Source organism: Amblyraja radiata, chromosome 20 (assembly GCF_010909765.2).
Source record: "Amblyraja radiata isolate CabotCenter1 chromosome 20, sAmbRad1.1.pri, whole genome shotgun sequence".
Lineage (NCBI taxonomy): Eukaryota > Metazoa > Chordata > Chondrichthyes > Rajiformes > Rajidae > Amblyraja > Amblyraja radiata.
This window is the reverse complement of record NC_045975.1, coordinates 46634903-46652834: the sequence shown is the minus strand read 5'-3', so window position 1 is coordinate 46652834 and position 17932 is coordinate 46634903. Positions and strand designations below refer to the sequence as shown.

Below are 17932 nucleotides of genomic sequence, written 5' to 3'. Positions count from 1 at the left end.
TCGTTATCATCCCCGATGGTGATTGTGCTTGTGCTGGCCTGTTTACCACCGTCTGCTGAGGCTTGGTTCCTCCCTTTGTGTATCCAAGAGAATCTCGTTATCTCCGTCTCAGCCTTTCCTGTTCACACCGTTGTGTGATGTCCAAGTCCACAGGCCAGACGGGTTTGATTCTTGATGTGGATTGGGGGGGGGGGGGGGGTTTCCGTTGCAGCCAGCAAATTTGTCTTTTAAAATATCCATGTCCTTGTCCAAGTCCGGATTGGCCCCAATAACTTACAATGTGACGTAAGTTAGTACGTGGTGATTTAATTGGATATAAGGAATCGATATCTGGTGTCCATATTGCTTAGTAATTTCAGCAAATATTTTTGGTTTAAATGTATGTTTACAGTATTTAGCTCACCTGATAGGTGAGTTACTGATGGTCAAACATGTTTGACGACATACGGTTTCCAATTGTTAATAAATTGTCACCTAATATCGATGTTCTCCGCCCAAGTGGTTTGGTATATGCCACCACTGATGTTGTTATCTTATAAACGAACATGCAAATTTGGTGGATTACTGAGCAAATGCTTCACTAGAATTAAGTAAGTTAACATATAACATGTTTAAGTCAATTCATATTGGCATTAAGTATTACAAGCTCAGTAACACATCAGGACACATAAGATGTTACTCAAAACAGGTGGAAGTGTACAACCATAATCCTTCCTGCCGATAAATTCCATGATAGCACTACAGATTAATCCATTTGCCCCCATATTACAGGTATGGAGATAGTTTTGAACACTAGTATCTCAGCTCATAGGAAAGGTACAAAGTTCAGTAGCTGGTAATGCTGCTATATCCCAATTACTTTGCCACGTAATTGATTGGTGGTTAATGCACCATGACTGATAGTCTTAATGAATACCAGATACCAAAGTTGTGGATGGTCAACGTAAATATCTGGATATATATTTTGTGCACCGTTCCCAGAGGCACTGCAATACTGGGTCGATGCGTAGAGTGGACGGAGCAAGCCCCTATTCCATCTCCCTGTTCCAAAATTCAATTTAATATATGGTCCCTAGATAAGGGACGTATCAGATTATTAAACTGATAAGAACAGATACTACACTTGATCTTAGCCAAAAGGCCGAGAAGCGATGCAGCTAAAGCTGTATCCAAGGATAGTTTGTCGTTAATATATAGACATGCCATGACGGAATGTTTCTAAGTGTCAGGGCTAGTTGATTCTGGATAACTTTGACTTAAATGCCGCAACGCTCATCATGGTTACTCCATCCAGGTAATTGCGGTATATCCGAAACTTATATGAGAAGGTACTGAATAGTGTGCATCTTCAAGGTCGATTTCTACCATAAAGTATCCTTGGATCCATGGTAGTAGTTACAAATCCCATGAATGGGTATACCTGGTGAAATACTCAAGTGGTTTATCAACGATGGTGCGACATTCACCATCGTGGGAGGGTAGACCCCTTGGGGTGCTTGCTGAATTGGTGGCAAGATATTAATTTTATTCCCCTTGTATTTATTTTTTGGTATATAACTACCAAGAGTGATAGCTTCCTAACCAGGCGTGATTCACCCACCCCTTGTTAGTACAACCCTTAACCTTTATGTGATGGTAGGAACCATACTTATCTGTCTTCATTGTTGTTTTCTTCGGTTTCTGGTTCCTTGTTCTTGTAGAGACGATGTTTGTTGGGGAGTGGCGCATTTTTCCTGGGGCCTGCTCTGGGCCGTGGCCTAAAATGCTACGGTTTTGGCATGCAGGCCCCGAGCTTTCACCAGTACCATGAGGTAGACGCACCTGGTGGACACGTAGAGGTACTGCTGTCTGGTTTAGTGTGATGCTCATTCCAGACTCTGCCCTCTTGTGCCGAATAGTTTGAACACTTCGTCCAGTTTTTTAGGACTGGTTTGGTAAGTGCCAGGTAGCAGGATCTGTGCTTGTGAGGTCGGCGTTCTCATAGTCCTGTTAATTTCATAGATTGAGGGCAGGTTTGTGAGTTCATTTGAGAAGTTATGAGGTATACCGTTGAACAGTAGGGTCAGGTGTTTTGCCATACTACCCTGCCCTTCTGGAATGAGCAGGTGGACATGATAGCCGACGTCAGGGTACCAAATGCATTTTTTAAATATTTAAGTTAAATGCGCTGCTCAATGTATCCCCCAATAATGGCGGGCACTTTGAGTAAATGCAATTTAGGGGAGGCGTGATAAAACCAACGCCTCATGGCTACCTGTCTTGGAGAGGTTTTTTGGAAAAGACAGGTAGTAAGCTAGCCATCAGTTGAAACTGAAAAGCCATCTCGCTAGTGGTGGAGCCACATAGCGCCCACACCCAGCAGCTCTTCCTGATCCTGTACCTCAAGCATACTCCCGATATTGTTCAGCCAGTGACCCCTCTTCATGACCAGTCCAGCCACTGGTCACCCCAAAGCTAACCACACTAAGGAGGAAGCGATGGGCAGTGCCTAGGCACTGTGGAGGGTATGCCTGAGCCCTCCAGCGAGACTGCCCCTCACGTAGCGTGTCTCGCAGGAGCTCCTGCTCCAGGAGCCGCTCCAGCGGCTCAGGCGGCTGTCTCTCTCCCATGCGGGTGGAGAGACGTCCCCTCCGACAAGTCGGAAGCCACCGGCCGGATGCCTCTTCGGATGGCTGAACATCCAGCCCGCAGCTCAGGCACTAGCGGGACTGGCTTCGGCGCGGTGTGGGGATAGCGGGGCGCCCGGTAATTGTTCCTACCGCCTTCTTCTAGAGCTTTTGTGCATTGTAGTAGCGAGAGCGCCCCTCAAGCAGCGCGTCTCGCAGGCACCTGCTCCGAGAGCCGCTTCAGCAGCTCAGGCGGCTCTCTCTCCCCCCGTGCGGGTGGAGAGACGTCCCGTCCCAAATCGGGAACACCTGCCGGATGCCTCTTCGGGTGGCTATGCATCCAGCCCGCTATCGGGCTGGCCTCGGCACGGTGTCGGGGAATTGCGGAACACCGGGTCGCTCCTACCACCTGTTGCTGCCCCCCTTCCCCGACGGAAACCGTTCCTCCTCGAACGGGGGACAGTTTTGTTCCAGAGCCTTTTTCTCTGCCTGTAAAACACAAGCAGAAAAAGGGGCTCCCCTGTAAAAGAAACCCGACCTCAGGGTACTCACCTGACGGTCCGTTTCATTCTGTTGCGGGAGCGCCTAATCCCGCTGCCGCTGTTGCACTGCTGGCGTAAAGCCACGCCTGCGCACTGAGCGGGTTCTTCACGTAGTCACTCACGTGACTCCGAAGTAAAATCTGTATATCTCTGCCTTAAATATATCGAATGGCTTGGCCTCCACAGCCTTCAGTGGCAATGAATTCCACTGATTCACCAGCCTCTGACTAAAGAAATGTGCCGGTGCCCTGCTTCCACCCCCCGCGCTGTCCTCCCCGGACACGTACCGACGGGCTCCTGCCAGCCGCTGCTGCTGCCGAGGTGCAGAGATCGCTGAGAGTGCTGAGAGCGCTTGGAGGATTTGCTGACGTAGCTACTCAGACTGTTGACTGAACTGTTGGATGGTGAACGATTGACACCAGGCACAGGTCCCGGCCTCTTGCTGTTTGACCTTTTCTTGTGCAACCTGAAACGATAAAGGGCAATGATGTAGGACGGAGGCAGACCAGGACTGCGAAAGAGAAGCAAAAAAGTAACGATGATAAAAGAAAATGAGAAGCTGGTGCGACTTGGGTAGAGGAGGGATGGAGAGCGTCGCTTGTCAGAGCTAGGAAGGGGGGGGGAGAAGATTGTTTCACACGGGGAAGGAATATCATGATTCTCTCTCTCCCTCCCCCTGCTCAAGGAACTGCAGATGCTGATTTATAACAAAAAGTCACAAAGTGCTGGAGTAACTCAGCGGGTCAGACAGCGCCTGTTCACGTTCCCTCCAACATCCCTCATGAGCCCATCAACCGAAAAGACTTGATCAACAACTTATTGGCACGGCAACCCTGCCCTTGGCCTATGGAAGTTATACCCTACATCCAATCATCCTCCACCTGAGATTCCAAGCAGGAAAGAAGAGGCTGTTGGAACTTTCCTTGAGGTTTTGTCTAGAAGTTTTTCCTGGGGAAAGGTTCAGTTGGGGTTGGGGGGAGGGAGGAATGGGAGGGAGGGAGGGGGGCGATTGGGAGGGGAGGCCGTGCTGCGGGAGGAGAGGGAAGGTGGGGTGGGGGGAGAGTTGGAGTTGTGATACACAGCTCCCTGAGTGAGGTACGAGGGTGGAGGCTGCATCTTTACTGTTAGAAAGGAGCATAGCTCAGAGAGGAAAGAACGAGAGGGAGAGGGGGGGGACGAGACAAGAGAGGGTTGGAGAGACATATCGGATTAGGTGGAGTCGCCGCTGCTGCTGGAGGCGTCGTCGTTGTGCTGGTTGTAGCCGTTGGTGGCCAGACGGGGACTGAGGAGGATGCTATGAGAATGCAGGGTGACTTGAACAGGTTGGGTGTGTGGGCAGATGCATAGCAGATGCAGTTTAACGTGGATAAATGTGGATAAATATGAGGTTATCCACTTTGGTCACAAAAACAGGAAGGCAGATTATCTAAATGGTGTCAAGTTGGGAAATGGGGAAGTACAACGGGATCTGGGGGTCCTTGTTCATCAGTCAATGAAAGTAACCATGCAGATACAGCAGGCAGTGATGAAAGCAGATGGCATGTTGGCCTTCATAACAAGAGGTGTTGAGTATTGGAGCAAAGAGGTCATTCTGCAGTTGTACGGGGCCTTAGTGAGACCTTACCTGGAGTATTGTGTGGTTTTGATCTCTAAATTTGAGGAAGGACATTCTTGCTATTGAGGGAGTGCACCGTAGGTTCACAAGGTTAATTCCCGGGGTGGCGGGACTGTCATATGCTGAGAGAATGGAGCGGCTGGGCTTGTACACTCTGGAATTTAGAAGTATGTAAGGGGATCATGTTGAAACATATAAGATTATTAAGGGTTTGGACACGCTAGAGGCAGGAAACATGTTCAAGATGTTCGGTGAGTCCAGAACCAGGGGCCTCAGTTTAAGAATAAGGGGTAAGCCATTTAGAATGGAGATGAGGACATACTTTTTCACACAGAGTTGTGAGTCTGTGGAATTCTCTGCCTCAGAGGGCGGTGGAGGCCGGTTCACTGGATACTTTCAAGAGAGAGCAAGATAGGTCTCTTGAAGATAGTGGAGTTAGGGAATATGGGGAGAAGGCAGGAACTGGGTACTGATTGTGGAAGATCAGCCATGATCACATTGAATGGCGGTGCTGGCTTGAAGTGCCGAATAGTCTACTCCTGCACCTATTATTGGGGAATCTACAACTAGGGGACAGAGGCGTGGGTGACAGGAGAATGATTTTACGGGCAACCTGAGGGGCAACCTTTCCAACAGAGAGTGGAGGGGACATGGAACGAACTGCCAGAGGAGGCGATTTGCAGTGTTTAAACGATGTTTGGTGAGGGATATGGATTGGAAAGGTTTAGAGGGATATGGGCCAAACACAGGCAAATGGGAGCAGTCTGGGAAGGCTCCTTTGTCAGCATGGACGAGGAGTAGGGCTGAAAGGCCTGTTTCTCTGTTTTATGTCTCTTTCAATGGAGGGTCGGTGACCTGACACATTAATGGGGTCAGACCTGCAAAGCCTACAACGCGTCTCCCGTTTTCATTTCGGACTTCCAGCATCTGCGCGTTTTGCTTTTCAACCGGCTAGCGCCAGCCAGCACCAGCTGCAGGGCCAACACTGCTTCCACTCAACATGCGAGGCTGTGCCCAAACAGCAGATAACATCTCAGACAACACAAGGCACAGGCCACGTGACAACTGGCAAAGATTCCCACAACACTGCATCTCAGTTCAGCTCAGTATATTTCAGAGATACAGCGTGGAAACTAGGCCCTTCCGCTCACCAAGTCCATGCCGACCAGCGACCCCCACACATTAACACTACCCCACACAGACTAGGGTCAATTTACACGTATACCAAGCCAATTAATCTACAAACCCCTACGTCTTTGGAGTGTGGGAGGAAACCAAATATCTCAGAGACAACCCACGCGGTCACGGGGAGAACGTACAAACTCCATACAGACAGCGCCTGTAGTCGGGATGGAACCCGGGTCTCTGGCACTGTAAGGCAGCAACTCTGCCGCTGTGCCACCATTCACAGAAATATACACGGCAGAGCTTCGTTTCAGAGCACTGTTCCCTCCAGCTCACCATTGCCCTGGCTTCCTGGCATCTGATGACGGGGCAGAGCATTTTGTGGGCAGCAATCATCAAAATTGGGCATCATCAGAAGGGATGGGAGAGTAACCACACACACAGCAAGTCTCTGAATACAGCATGTGGCAGGCCAATTGTCTGATCATCAACTGTGATGTGGAGACGATGTTTCCACTAGTGGGAGAGTCTAGGACCCGAGGTCACAGCCTCGGAATTAAAAGACGTTCCTTTAGGAAGGAGATAAGGAGGTATTTCTTCAGTCAGAGGGGGGTGAATTTGTGGAATTCATTGCCACAGAAGGCTGTGGAGGCCGTCAATGGATATTATTAAGGCAGAGATACGTAGATTCTTGATTGGTACGGGTGTAAGGAGTTATGGGGAGGAAATGGGGTTCAGGGAAAGAGATAGATCAGCCATGATTGAATGGTGAAGTAGACTTGATGGGCCGAATGGCCTAATTCTTCTCCAATCACTTATGAACTAATGAAACTGGGTACTGTCCAACTCACCTCCACCCCATTGCGCACATTGGACAATGTCTGGAACTGATGCACTACAATGCTGAGAACTATATTCTGCACTCTGTATCTTCCCCTTTGCTCTACCTATTCAACTTGATTTGGCTTGATTGCATTGATGAATATTTCGTATCTGATTTGATTGGATAGCTTACAAAACAAAGCTTTTCACTGTACGCCAGAACATGTAACAATACTAAAGTGAAACCTGAGGTACATCAATCTCCCATTTATACAAGGCAAGGCAAGTTTATTTGTATAGCACCTTTCAACAACAAGGTCATTCAAAGTGCTTTACATAAAACATTATAAGCATTGGAAAGAAACACATATGAAATGACATTTAGATGTAAAACGATTATTAGATTATTCAGATAAAATAATTACAAAATTAAAAGCAATCAAATAAAATATTTAAAATAGAATAAAACCAGGAATAGAAGTTACAGTGCAATATATGTAATTAATAAATTGTATTGTTTACTGAAAGGCAGCGGCAAACAGAAAAGTCTTCAGTCTAGATTTAAAAGAGCTGAGAGTTGCAGCAGACCTGCAGTTTTCTGGGAGTCTTCTACTAGTTCTATGTTCATAAGTTCATATGTTCAAGGAGCAGAATTGCCATTCGGCCCATCATTTACTACACCGTTGAATCATGGCTGATCTATCTTTCCCCATCAGCTCCATTCTCCCGCCTTCTCCCCATAACCCCAAAGCAACCTCATTTTCATATCCACTCCCTTACACACTGGGGACAATTTACAGAGGCCAATAAAGCTACACATCCACACGTCTTTGGGACTAGTTATAACTAGCTGTATCAAGTGTTTAACACATGGCTGCCTGCGCCCGCTGCCTGAACGGAAGATAGTCACACATGCTTGAACAATCACCAATCCCCCTCGCTCTTCCCCCACTGGCCAGTAAACCCATTCCATTTCCATAATTTCTCCAGTTTCTTTGAGAAGTTTCACCGGATCTGCTTCCTTCTGTGTTTCAGAGCAAATGTGACCAAAAACCAAGAAACCCAGAGGCAGCGCTGGTTGTTTCCTATCACTTGAGAGTTTAGGTACAGTGCGGAAACAAGCCTTCGACCCAACGAGTCCACACCGACCAGCAATCCCCGCACATTAACTCTACCCTACACACACTAGGGACAATTTTACATTTATACAAAGCCAATTAACCAACAAGTCTGTATGTCTTTGGAGCTTGGGAGGAAACGGAAGATCTTGGAGAAAACCCACGTGGTCTCGAGGAGAACATACAAACTCTGTAAATACAGCACCTGTAGTCGGGGTCAAACCCTGGTCTCTGACGCTGCAAGCGCTGTAAGGCAGCAACTCTACACTGCGCCACCGTGCCATCCTTTTAAACCTGCACCGTCAACACAGTGACCTTGTCGTCCTTACTCATGACTTCTCCTCACTCACTATCCTTTGTGATTTTACACGTCTCCCCCAACCCCTCCTACTCACCCCCACCGGCCTGTCCACATAGCTTGTGTAGGAAGGAACTGCAGATGCTGCTTTACACCAAAGATGGACACAAAATGCTGGAGAAACTCAGCGGGACAGGCATCATCACTGGAGCGAAGGAATGGGTGACGTTTCCTGTCGAGATCCTTCTTCAGACTGATGTCAGGGGAGTGGGAGATATCCTTATCTATACACTTATAGATTTCCTTGTCTTTACACTTCCTTATCTATGCACCTCCCACTCCCCAGTATTTGTCTGAAGAAGCATCTTGACCAGAAACGTCACCCATTCCTTCTCTCCAGAAATGCTGCCTGTCCTGTTGAGTTACCCCAGCATTTTGTGTCTATCTAAGACAATACAGAGACCAGACAATCCAACTGGAACCAAGTGGAGCTTTACAGCCCCCACCTGACTGTGAGCCCATAAACAAGGCTTCCTCAACAGTATAAAGGGCCTGTCCCACTTACGCCATTTTTTTCGGCGACTGCCGGCACCCGTCATAGTCGCAGCAGGTCGCCAAGAAAAAGGTACGACTCTTTGGACGACTATTCACGAGGCTGAGGCTGCGGTCTGGGGGAGGTTCCTGCCCCAGGTCCCGCTCCTCTCCCTGCCCACGGGCTCGGAGCAGCAGCCCCCGGACCCCACACCGGCTCGAACCCCAGCCCAGGAGCCGCACTCAGGGCCCAGAAAGTGTCCGTGTCTGCTCCTCAGCGACCAAAGCCCGGGCCCGGCTACAGCCCCGAGGCTCGGCCCACACCAGGCATCTTCCTTCACCTTCCCTCTTCTTTCCCCTCTCCTCCTCCCTCAATCACCTCTCCCTCCCTCAGTCACTCCCTTCCTCCCTCCATAACCCCTCTCCCTGCCTGCCTGCTTCCCCCACTCCTCACCTCTACCCTATCCCACCCCACACGATGTTTAATGTCAATGAGATTGGGATTCCCTGTGTGACGTTATTGTGAATGAAAACGGGAGAATTAGAATGAAACAGATTGTGTTTAGAATCTGATGTCAATGAGATTCGGGATTCCATCGTGATATCATTGACAGGCAGGGCAAGTGGAAGCGGCTTTAAAAGTAGTTTTTGTAAAGTTACAAATGGCAATAACTTGTACAATACGTCTTTAAAGTGTGCGGTTGGTTCATTCAGCGGTGCGGCGCCCCTGGGCTCTGACAGCGCTGCCGTGGGTCGGTGTTTAAGTGGAGGCAGTCAAGGGGGTGAGGCTGGGAGCCGCCCCCGTCCGCAGGGCCCCCGGCGCCGGGAGGACCGGTCACCTGTGCGGGGCCAGGGACCGACACGACAGACAGACAGACAGACAGACTCACCGAGTGATGGTCCCTGCGGGGTCCGAGCAGCAGAAACTTCGCCGCGGCGCCGGGAACAAGGAGCGGGAGCGTGGCCACTTCACCCACTCCCCTTCTGGTCGCCACCCACTCCCGCCGCACCTAGATTATAATATAGTATAGCTGAGCACAGCAGACATCAGACACGACCTCCTCCAACGCCGTCTGTCTGTGTCTGTGTCTATGTCCCGCCCCCGGTGCCGCTGCCCATTGTCTGCATCGTTCAAAATGCTACATTCTAGAGTGTTAGTTTGTGTTGCGGCTCCACCGTGGACAGGAACCGTGACAACTGCGGCACCACGTTCCAACCAGCACCACCCTCCCTGATACCCACCTCCACACAATAGCCTCACTGACTATAAAAGATGAAATAGTGGCACATTTGGATAGCAGTAGCAGGATCGGTCAGAGTTCTTTGAGGATGTAACTAGGAAAATGGACAAGGGAGAGCCAGTGGATGGAGTGTACCTGGACTTTCAGAAAGCATTTGATAAGGTCCCACATAGGAGCTTAGTGGGCAAAATTGGAGCGCTTGGTATTGGGGGTCAGATACTGACATGGCTAGAAATTTGGTTGGCAGACAGGAAACAAAGAATAGGGATAACTAGTGGGATACCGCAAGGCTCGGTGCTGGGACCGCAGCTATTTACTATATGCATTAATGATTCAGATGAAGGGATTAAAAGTAACATATTGGTACAAATGACATAGGTAAAAAAAGTGAAGAGGTCTTGAAGGGAGGATTTAGGGTGTTGGGAGGAGAGTTAAGGAAAAGGACCAAAAAGGTAACAATCTCAGGATTACTGCCTGTACCACGCGACAGTGAGAGTAAGAATGGAGCGAGGTGGAGGATAAATGCGTGGCTGAAAGACTGGTGCAGAGGGCAGGGATTCAAGTTTCTGGATCATTGGGACTTCTTTTGGGGAAGGTGGGACCTGTACAGAGAGGATGGGTTGCATTTGAACCCGAGGGGGACCAACATCCTGGCGGGGAAATTTGCAAAGGTCACTGGGGAGACTTTAAACTAGAATGGTTGGGGCGAGGGACTCAAATAGAGAAAGCTAGTAGACCGAATGGGAGGCAGGAAGCAGAAAAGGGAAGCACTCGGACACAAGAGGAGAAAGAAAAAAAAGGAAATAAACAGAGAAGAAGAGACGGGGGGTTTCTTAAATGTGCATATTTTAATGCTAGGAGCATTGTAAGAAAGGTGGATGAGCTTAGAGTCTGGATAGACACCTGGAAGTATGATGTTGTGGCGATCAGTGAAACATGGTTGCAGGAGGGCTGTGATTGGAAACTAAATATTCCAGGATTTCGTTGCTTCAGGTGTGATAGAATTGGAGGGGCAAGAGGTGGTGGTGTTGCATTGCTAGTCAGGGAAGATATTACAGCAGTGCTTTGGAAGGATAGATTGGAGGGCTCATCTAGGGAGGCTAGGGAAGCGGAAAATCAAAATGTGACAGGAGGATCCAGAATGTGTGAAGATAAAGCTCTAGATGTAAAAGGGGCAAAAACGGAAAGGAAGGGTAGTAAAAATCACCTGAAAGTGCTTTATCTAAATGCACGGAGTATTCGAAATAAGATAAATGAATTAACGGTGCAATTAAGTATATATAGTTATGATATCGTGGCCATTACGGAGACATGGCTGCAAGGGGATCAGGACTGGGAGTTAAATATAGAGGGGTACTCGACAATTAGAAAAGATAGACAGGAAAGAAAGGGAGGAGGGGTGGCCCTTTTAATAAGGGAGGGAATAACGGCAATAGAGAGGAAGGATATTGCGTTGAAGGATCAGGATAGTGAAACAGCTTGGGTACAGATAGAGAATAACAAGGGGAAAAAAACACTAGTGGGTGTAATTTATAGACCTCCAAATAGCTGTGACGCTGTTAGTCAGAACATAAATCTGCAAATAGTTGACGCATGTAAAAAGGGAACTGCTGTAATCATGGGGGACTTCAATTTTCATATTAATTGGGCAAACCAAACTGGGCAGGGTAGACTAGAGGAAGAGTTTATAGAATGTATTAGAGACGGGTTCCTAGAACAGTATGTCACAGAACCGACAAGGGGGGAGGCAATCTTGGATCTGGTCCTGTGTAATGAAGCAGGATTAATTAAAAATGTCATAGTTAGGGACTCGTTGGGAACAAGTGACCACAATATGGTCGAATTCCATATTCAAATAGAAGGGGAGCAGGTTGAAACTCAGGCTAGGGTGCTTAGTCTAAATAAGGGGGATTATGAAGGTATGAGGACTGAGCTGATCAAAGTTGACTGGGATAGCAGACTCAAGAATAAGACGGTACATGAGCAGTGGTGTACGTTTAAGGGTATACTGTATAACCTTCAAGAAAAATTTATTCCTATGAAGAAAAAAGGGGTAAGGGTAAGAACAGTCAGCCATGGCTCAGTAAAACTATAAAGGATAGTATTCGGCTGAAGGCAAGGGCATATAAGGTAGCCAGAGATAGTGGGAGGGTAGAGGATTGGGAAGCATTTAAAGGTCAGCAAAAAATAACTAAGAGATTAATTAAGACGGGGAAAATAGACTATGAAAGGAATTTAGCGAACAACATAAAAACTAATAGTAAGAGTTTTTATAGCTATATAAAAAAAAGGGTGGCTAAGGTGAACGTTGGTCCATTGGAGGGTGAGACTGGAGAGTTGTTGGTGGGGAACATGGAAATGGCAAAGGCATTAAACGAGTATTTTGTATCAGTCTTCACCATAGAAGACACAAAAAATATTCCAACGCTGGATAAACAGGGGGCGGTAGGAATGGAGGAGCTAAATACTATTAAGATCACCAAGGAGGTGGTATTAGGGAAATTAATGAGACTGAAGGAGGATAAATCCCCTGGGCCTGATGGATTACATCCAAGGGTCTTGAGGGAGATAGCGGTGGGGATTGTGGATGCATTGGTGATAATTTTCCAAAACTCCCTGGAGGCAGGAACGGTCCCAGTGGATTGGAAAATGGCCAATGTAACACCTATATTTAAAAAAGGAAGTAAACAGAAGGCGGGTAACTATAGACCGGTTAGTCTAACATCGGTGGTGGGTAAAATGTTAGAGACAATTATTAAAGAAACACTAACGGGGCACTTGGATAAACATGACTTCATCGGACAGAACCAGCATGGTTTTGTGAAGGGGAAGTCCTGTTTAACAAATCTGCTCGAATTCTTTGAGGAAGTAACAACCCGGGTGGATAAAGGGGAACCGGTGGATGTGGTATACTTGGACTTCCAAAAGGCTTTTGACAAGGTGCCACATAAGAGACTATTGCTAAAAATAAAAAATTATGGGATTGGGGGTAATATATTAGCATGGGTAGAGGATTGGCTAACAAATAGGAAGCAGAGAGTGGGGATAAATGGTTCATACTCGGGATGGCAACCGGTAACTAGCGGGGTTCCGCAAGGGTCGGTGCTGAGACCCCAGTTGTTCACAATTTATATAAATGATTTGGAGGAGGGAACCAAGTGTAATATATCAAAATTTGCGGACGATACAAAAATGGGAGGAAAAGTAGGGGATGAGGAGGATAGGAAGAGTCTGCAAAAGGATATAGATAAGCTAGGTGAGTGGGCAACAACTTGGCAGATGAAATTTAATACTAATAAATGTGAAGTCATTCACTTTGGGAAAAAAAATGATAGGGCAAGTTATTTTCTAAATGAGGAGGAGCTGCGTTGTAATGCAACGCAAAGGGATCTAGGGGTATTAGTACATGAATCACTAAAAGTTAGTATGCAGGTGCAGCAAGCAATCAGGAAGGGCTCGACGGACCTGGTGGTCTACTCTCGCACCTACTTTCTATGTTTCTATGTTTCTAAACATAGAAAGTAGGTGCGAGAGTAGACCACCAGGTCCGTCGAGCCCGCACCGCCATTCGCTCATGGCTGAACACTAAACAGACACACTTACCCACAAACAGTAGACACAAGACACAGAACACAAGACACTACCCTCCCCTTTATACCGCTATCACCCCTCTCCACCCCAAGAACCGCGTGATCTCCTGGGGGAGGCAAAAAACCGGATAAAAACCCAGGTCCAATTCGGGAAAAAAATCCGGGAAATTCCTCTCCGACCCCAATCCAGGCGATCGACACTTGTCCAGGAGATCACTCAGGTCTTACTATACTAACCATACCTAGGTCCATATCCCTGCCCTCTCCCCGTAGCCCCTTATCCCCTTGGCAGCTAAAAAAACATCTATTTTAGACTTAAATATATTTAACGTTTCTGCTTCCACTGCTCCCTGGGGCAGTGAATTCCATAAATTAACCACCCTCTGGGTGAAGAAGTTCTTCCTCATCTCAGTTTTAAAAGAGCCCCCCCTTATTCTGCGACTATGTCCCCTAGTTCTAGTTTCCCCGATCATTGGGAACATCCTCGGTGCATCCACCCGATCAAGGCCCCTCACGATCTTATATGTTTCAATGAGATCGCCTCTCATTCTTCTAAACTCCAAAGAGTAGAGTTCCAGCCTACTTAACCTTTCCTCATATGTCAATCCCCTCATTGCAGGAATTAATCTTGTAAACCTTCGCTGCACTGCCTCCAGGGCTAGTACATCCTTTCTTAAGTATGGACCCCAGAACTGTACACAGTATTCCAAATGTGGTCTCACTAATACTGTGTACAGCTGCAGCAAGACCTCCGTGTTTTTATACTCAATCCCCCTAGCAATAAAGGCCAAAACTCCATTGGCCTTCCTGATTGCTTGCTGCACCTGCATACTAACTTTTAGTGATTCATGTACTAATACCCCTAGATCCCTTTGCGTTGCATTACAACGCAGCTCCTCCTCATTTAGAAAATAACTTGCCCTATCATTTTTTTTCCAAAGTGAATGACTTCACATTTATTAGTATTAAATTTCATCTGCCAAGTTGTTGCCCACTCACCTAGCTTATCTATATCCTTTTGCAGACTCTTCCTATCCTCCTCATCCCCTACTTTTCCTCCCATTTTTGTATCGTCCGCAAATTTTGATATATTACACTTGGTTCCCTCCTCCAAATCATTTATATAAATTGTGAACAACTGGGGTCCCAGCACCGACCCTTGCGGAACCCCGCTAGTTACCGGTTGCCATCCCGAGTATGAACCATTTATCCCCACTCTCTGCTTCCTATTTGTTAGCCAATCCTCTACCCATGCTAATATATTACCCCCAATCCCATAATTTTTTATTTTTAGCAATAGTCTCTTATGTGGCACCTTGTCAAAAGCCTTTTGGAAGTCCAAGTATACCACATCCACCGGTTCCCCTTTATCCACCTGGGTTGTTACTTCCTCAAAGAATTAGAGCAGATTCGTTAAACAGGACTTCCCCTTCACAAAACCATGCTGGTTCTGTCCGATGAAGTCATGTTTATCCAAGTGCCCCGTTAGTGTTTCTTTAATAATTGTCTCTAACATTTTACCCACCACCGATGTTAGACTAACCGGTCTATAGTTACCCGCCTTCTGTTTACTTCCTTTTTTAAATATAGGTGTTACATTGGCCATTTTCCAATCCACTGGGACCGTTCCTGCCTCCAGGGAGTTTTGGAAAATTATCACCAATGCATCCACAATCCCCACCGCTATCTCCCTCAAGACCCTTGGATGTAATCCATCAGGCCCAGGGGATTTATCCTCCTTCAGTCTCATTAATTTCCCTAATACCACCTCCTTGGTGATCTTAATAGTATTTAGCTCCTCCATTCCTACCGCCCCCTGTTTATCCAGCGTTGGAATATTTTTTGTGTCTTCTATGGTGAAGACTGATACAAAATACTCGTTTAATGCCTTTGCCATTTCCATGTTCCCCACCAACAACTCTCCAGTCTCACCCTCCAATGGACCAACGTTCACCTTAGCCACCCTTTTTCTTTTTATATAGCTATAAAAACTCTTACTATTAGTTTTTATGTTGTTCGCTAAATTCCTTTCATAGTCTATTTTCCCCGTCTTAATTAATCTCTTAGTTATTTTTTTGCTGACCTTTAAATGCATCCCAATCCTCTACCCTCCCACTATCTCTGGCTACCTTATATGCCCTTGCCTTCAGCCGAATACTATCCTTTATAGTTTTACTGAGCCATGGCTGACTGTTCTTACCCTTACCCCTTTTTTTCTTCATAGGAATAAATTTTTCTTGAAGGTTATACAGTATACCCTTAAACGTACACCACTGCTCATGTACCGTCTTATTCTTGAGTCTGCTATCCCAGTCAACTTTGATCAGCTCAGTCCTCATACCTTCATAATCCCCCTTATTTAGACTATGTTTCTATGTAACATTAGCAAACTTACATACGACAGAAAGCTGGGTGGCAGTGTGAACTGTGAGGAGGATGCTATGAGAATGCAGGGTGGACTTGGACAGGTTGGGTGAGTGGGCAGATGCATGGCAGATGCAGTTTAATGTGGATAAATGAGAGGTTCTCCAGTTTGGTAGCAAATACAGAAAGGAAGATTATTATCTAAATGGTGTCAAGTTGGGAAAAGGGAAAGTACGACGAGACCTGGGGGTCCTTGTTCATCAGTCACTGAAAGTAAGTATGTAGGTAGAGCAGGAAGTGAGAAAGCGAATGGCATGATAGCCTTCATAACCCACCCCCGCAGACAGACAGACAGACAGATGAGTTGCCAACCTACAGCCAAAAGCGCAATGCGGCGGATGCTCCCACCCACCCACCCGTTCCTAAAGCGTGTGGGCAAGAGTTTTGTCGGGGCAGGTCCGCATTGAAGAAGCAATCACTCCCTGGGGCTGCTCAAGTGAAGGTGCTAAATTCACCCCTGCCCCCGTCAGAGAAGCAGTCAGTCATACCTTAGCGGTGTGGCGCTCGCTGTGGTTCATGTGCAGCTCATTCTCTCTCTTCTGACCGACCGACATCACCCCGATTGTAGCGACTTAATTCGCAGAGCCGGTAATTATGATTTTGAACAATTTGCTAAAGATTTGTTTATTATACGTTTCTCATTCCTGGAAGATTCCGTTGCATTTTTGGTTTGAAATGCAAGCTGTACCTCCCCCTTTTCATTTAAAATATCAATTGCTGAAATCAATAAAAGAAAACTCATTTTTAATTCCATTGCACACACACAACCCTAATATTCGACACTCATTTGTATCAGTTACAATGAGATAGGTTAGGAGAATGGGATTGCACCCTTAACTTGGCAGGGTCCATTGTGTCGTCTGATAATGGCGTCAACCGTAAAACTCAGAGAAGTGTACAAAGTGAGTGGAAAAGGAATGAACTATCTGAGGGTCTGGGTCGACAGAGCCTGCATCTCACAAATACAGGCAAGCCAGCCGCTCCAATGAAACACAGCCACTGAACGGTTGTAATGACTAGAGGTGTGAATGGATGCACCTCATCCTTCAGCTACAAAAGCTGGCAAGCACACCATTGTTGCTTTTAGAGTACTTGTGACTGGATTATTTTCTCTCTCTTTGTAAAGACTTTATTTCTATCAACATTTTGAAAGTCCAACACTTCCAGTTTATAGCTAAATGCAACCCAAACTTTGTATCAAACTACAATGAATAATTGTGGATGTGTAAGCAGGAGGCTTCTCAGAGCAACTTGTAAGCTGACCACTAGCCATCCTGTTTAGTTTGGTTTAGAGATACAGCACGGAAACAGGCCCTTCGGCCTACCGAGTCAGCGCCGACCAACAATCCCACCCACACCAACGCTATCCTGGCTTATATTTAATGGAATTTAGAAGGAAAAGATGTGATCTTATAGAAACATATAAAATGACAGTGCTGGCTTGAAGGGCCAAATGGCCTACTCCTGCACCTATTTTCTATCTTTAGAGATACAGCGCGGAAACAGGCCCTTCGGCCCACAGTGCCGACCAGCGATCACCCCGCAAATTAACGCTATTTTACACACACTAGGGATAATTTACACATACACCAAGCCAATTAACCTACATACTTGTACGTCTTTGGAGTGTGGGAAGAAACCGAAGATCTCGGAGAAAACCGGTTACGGGGAGAATGTACAAACTCCGTACAGATAAGCAGCTGTAGTCGGAATGAACCCAGTTCTCCGGCACTGCAAGCGCTGTAAGGCAGCAACTTTGCCGTTGCGCCACAGTGCCACCATGTTTCTGTTTCCTAAACACACTGGGGACAATTTACTTTTATACTTAGCCAATTAACCTACAAACGTGTACGTCTTTGGAGTGTGGGAAATCTCCGAGAAACCCCACACAGGTCATGGGGAGAACGTACAACTCAGTACAGACAAGCACCTGTAGTCAGGATGGAACTCGGGTCCCTGGCTCTGTGAGGCAGCAACTACCGCTGTGCCAGTGCGCCGCTCCTATTAAAAGACAACTTTC

The 17932-nt window shown here is 46.8% G+C and overlaps 1 non-coding gene across 1 annotated transcript; it reads right to left on the bottom strand.

The window, feature by feature from the left end:
• Window positions 1-961: 961 nt before the first annotated feature.
• Window positions 962-1153, bottom strand: LOC116984858. Its single transcript, XR_004415138.1, has one exon. It is a non-coding gene; the product is annotated as a U2 spliceosomal RNA (small nuclear RNA).
• Between the last annotated feature and the right edge of the window lie 16779 nt (window positions 1154-17932).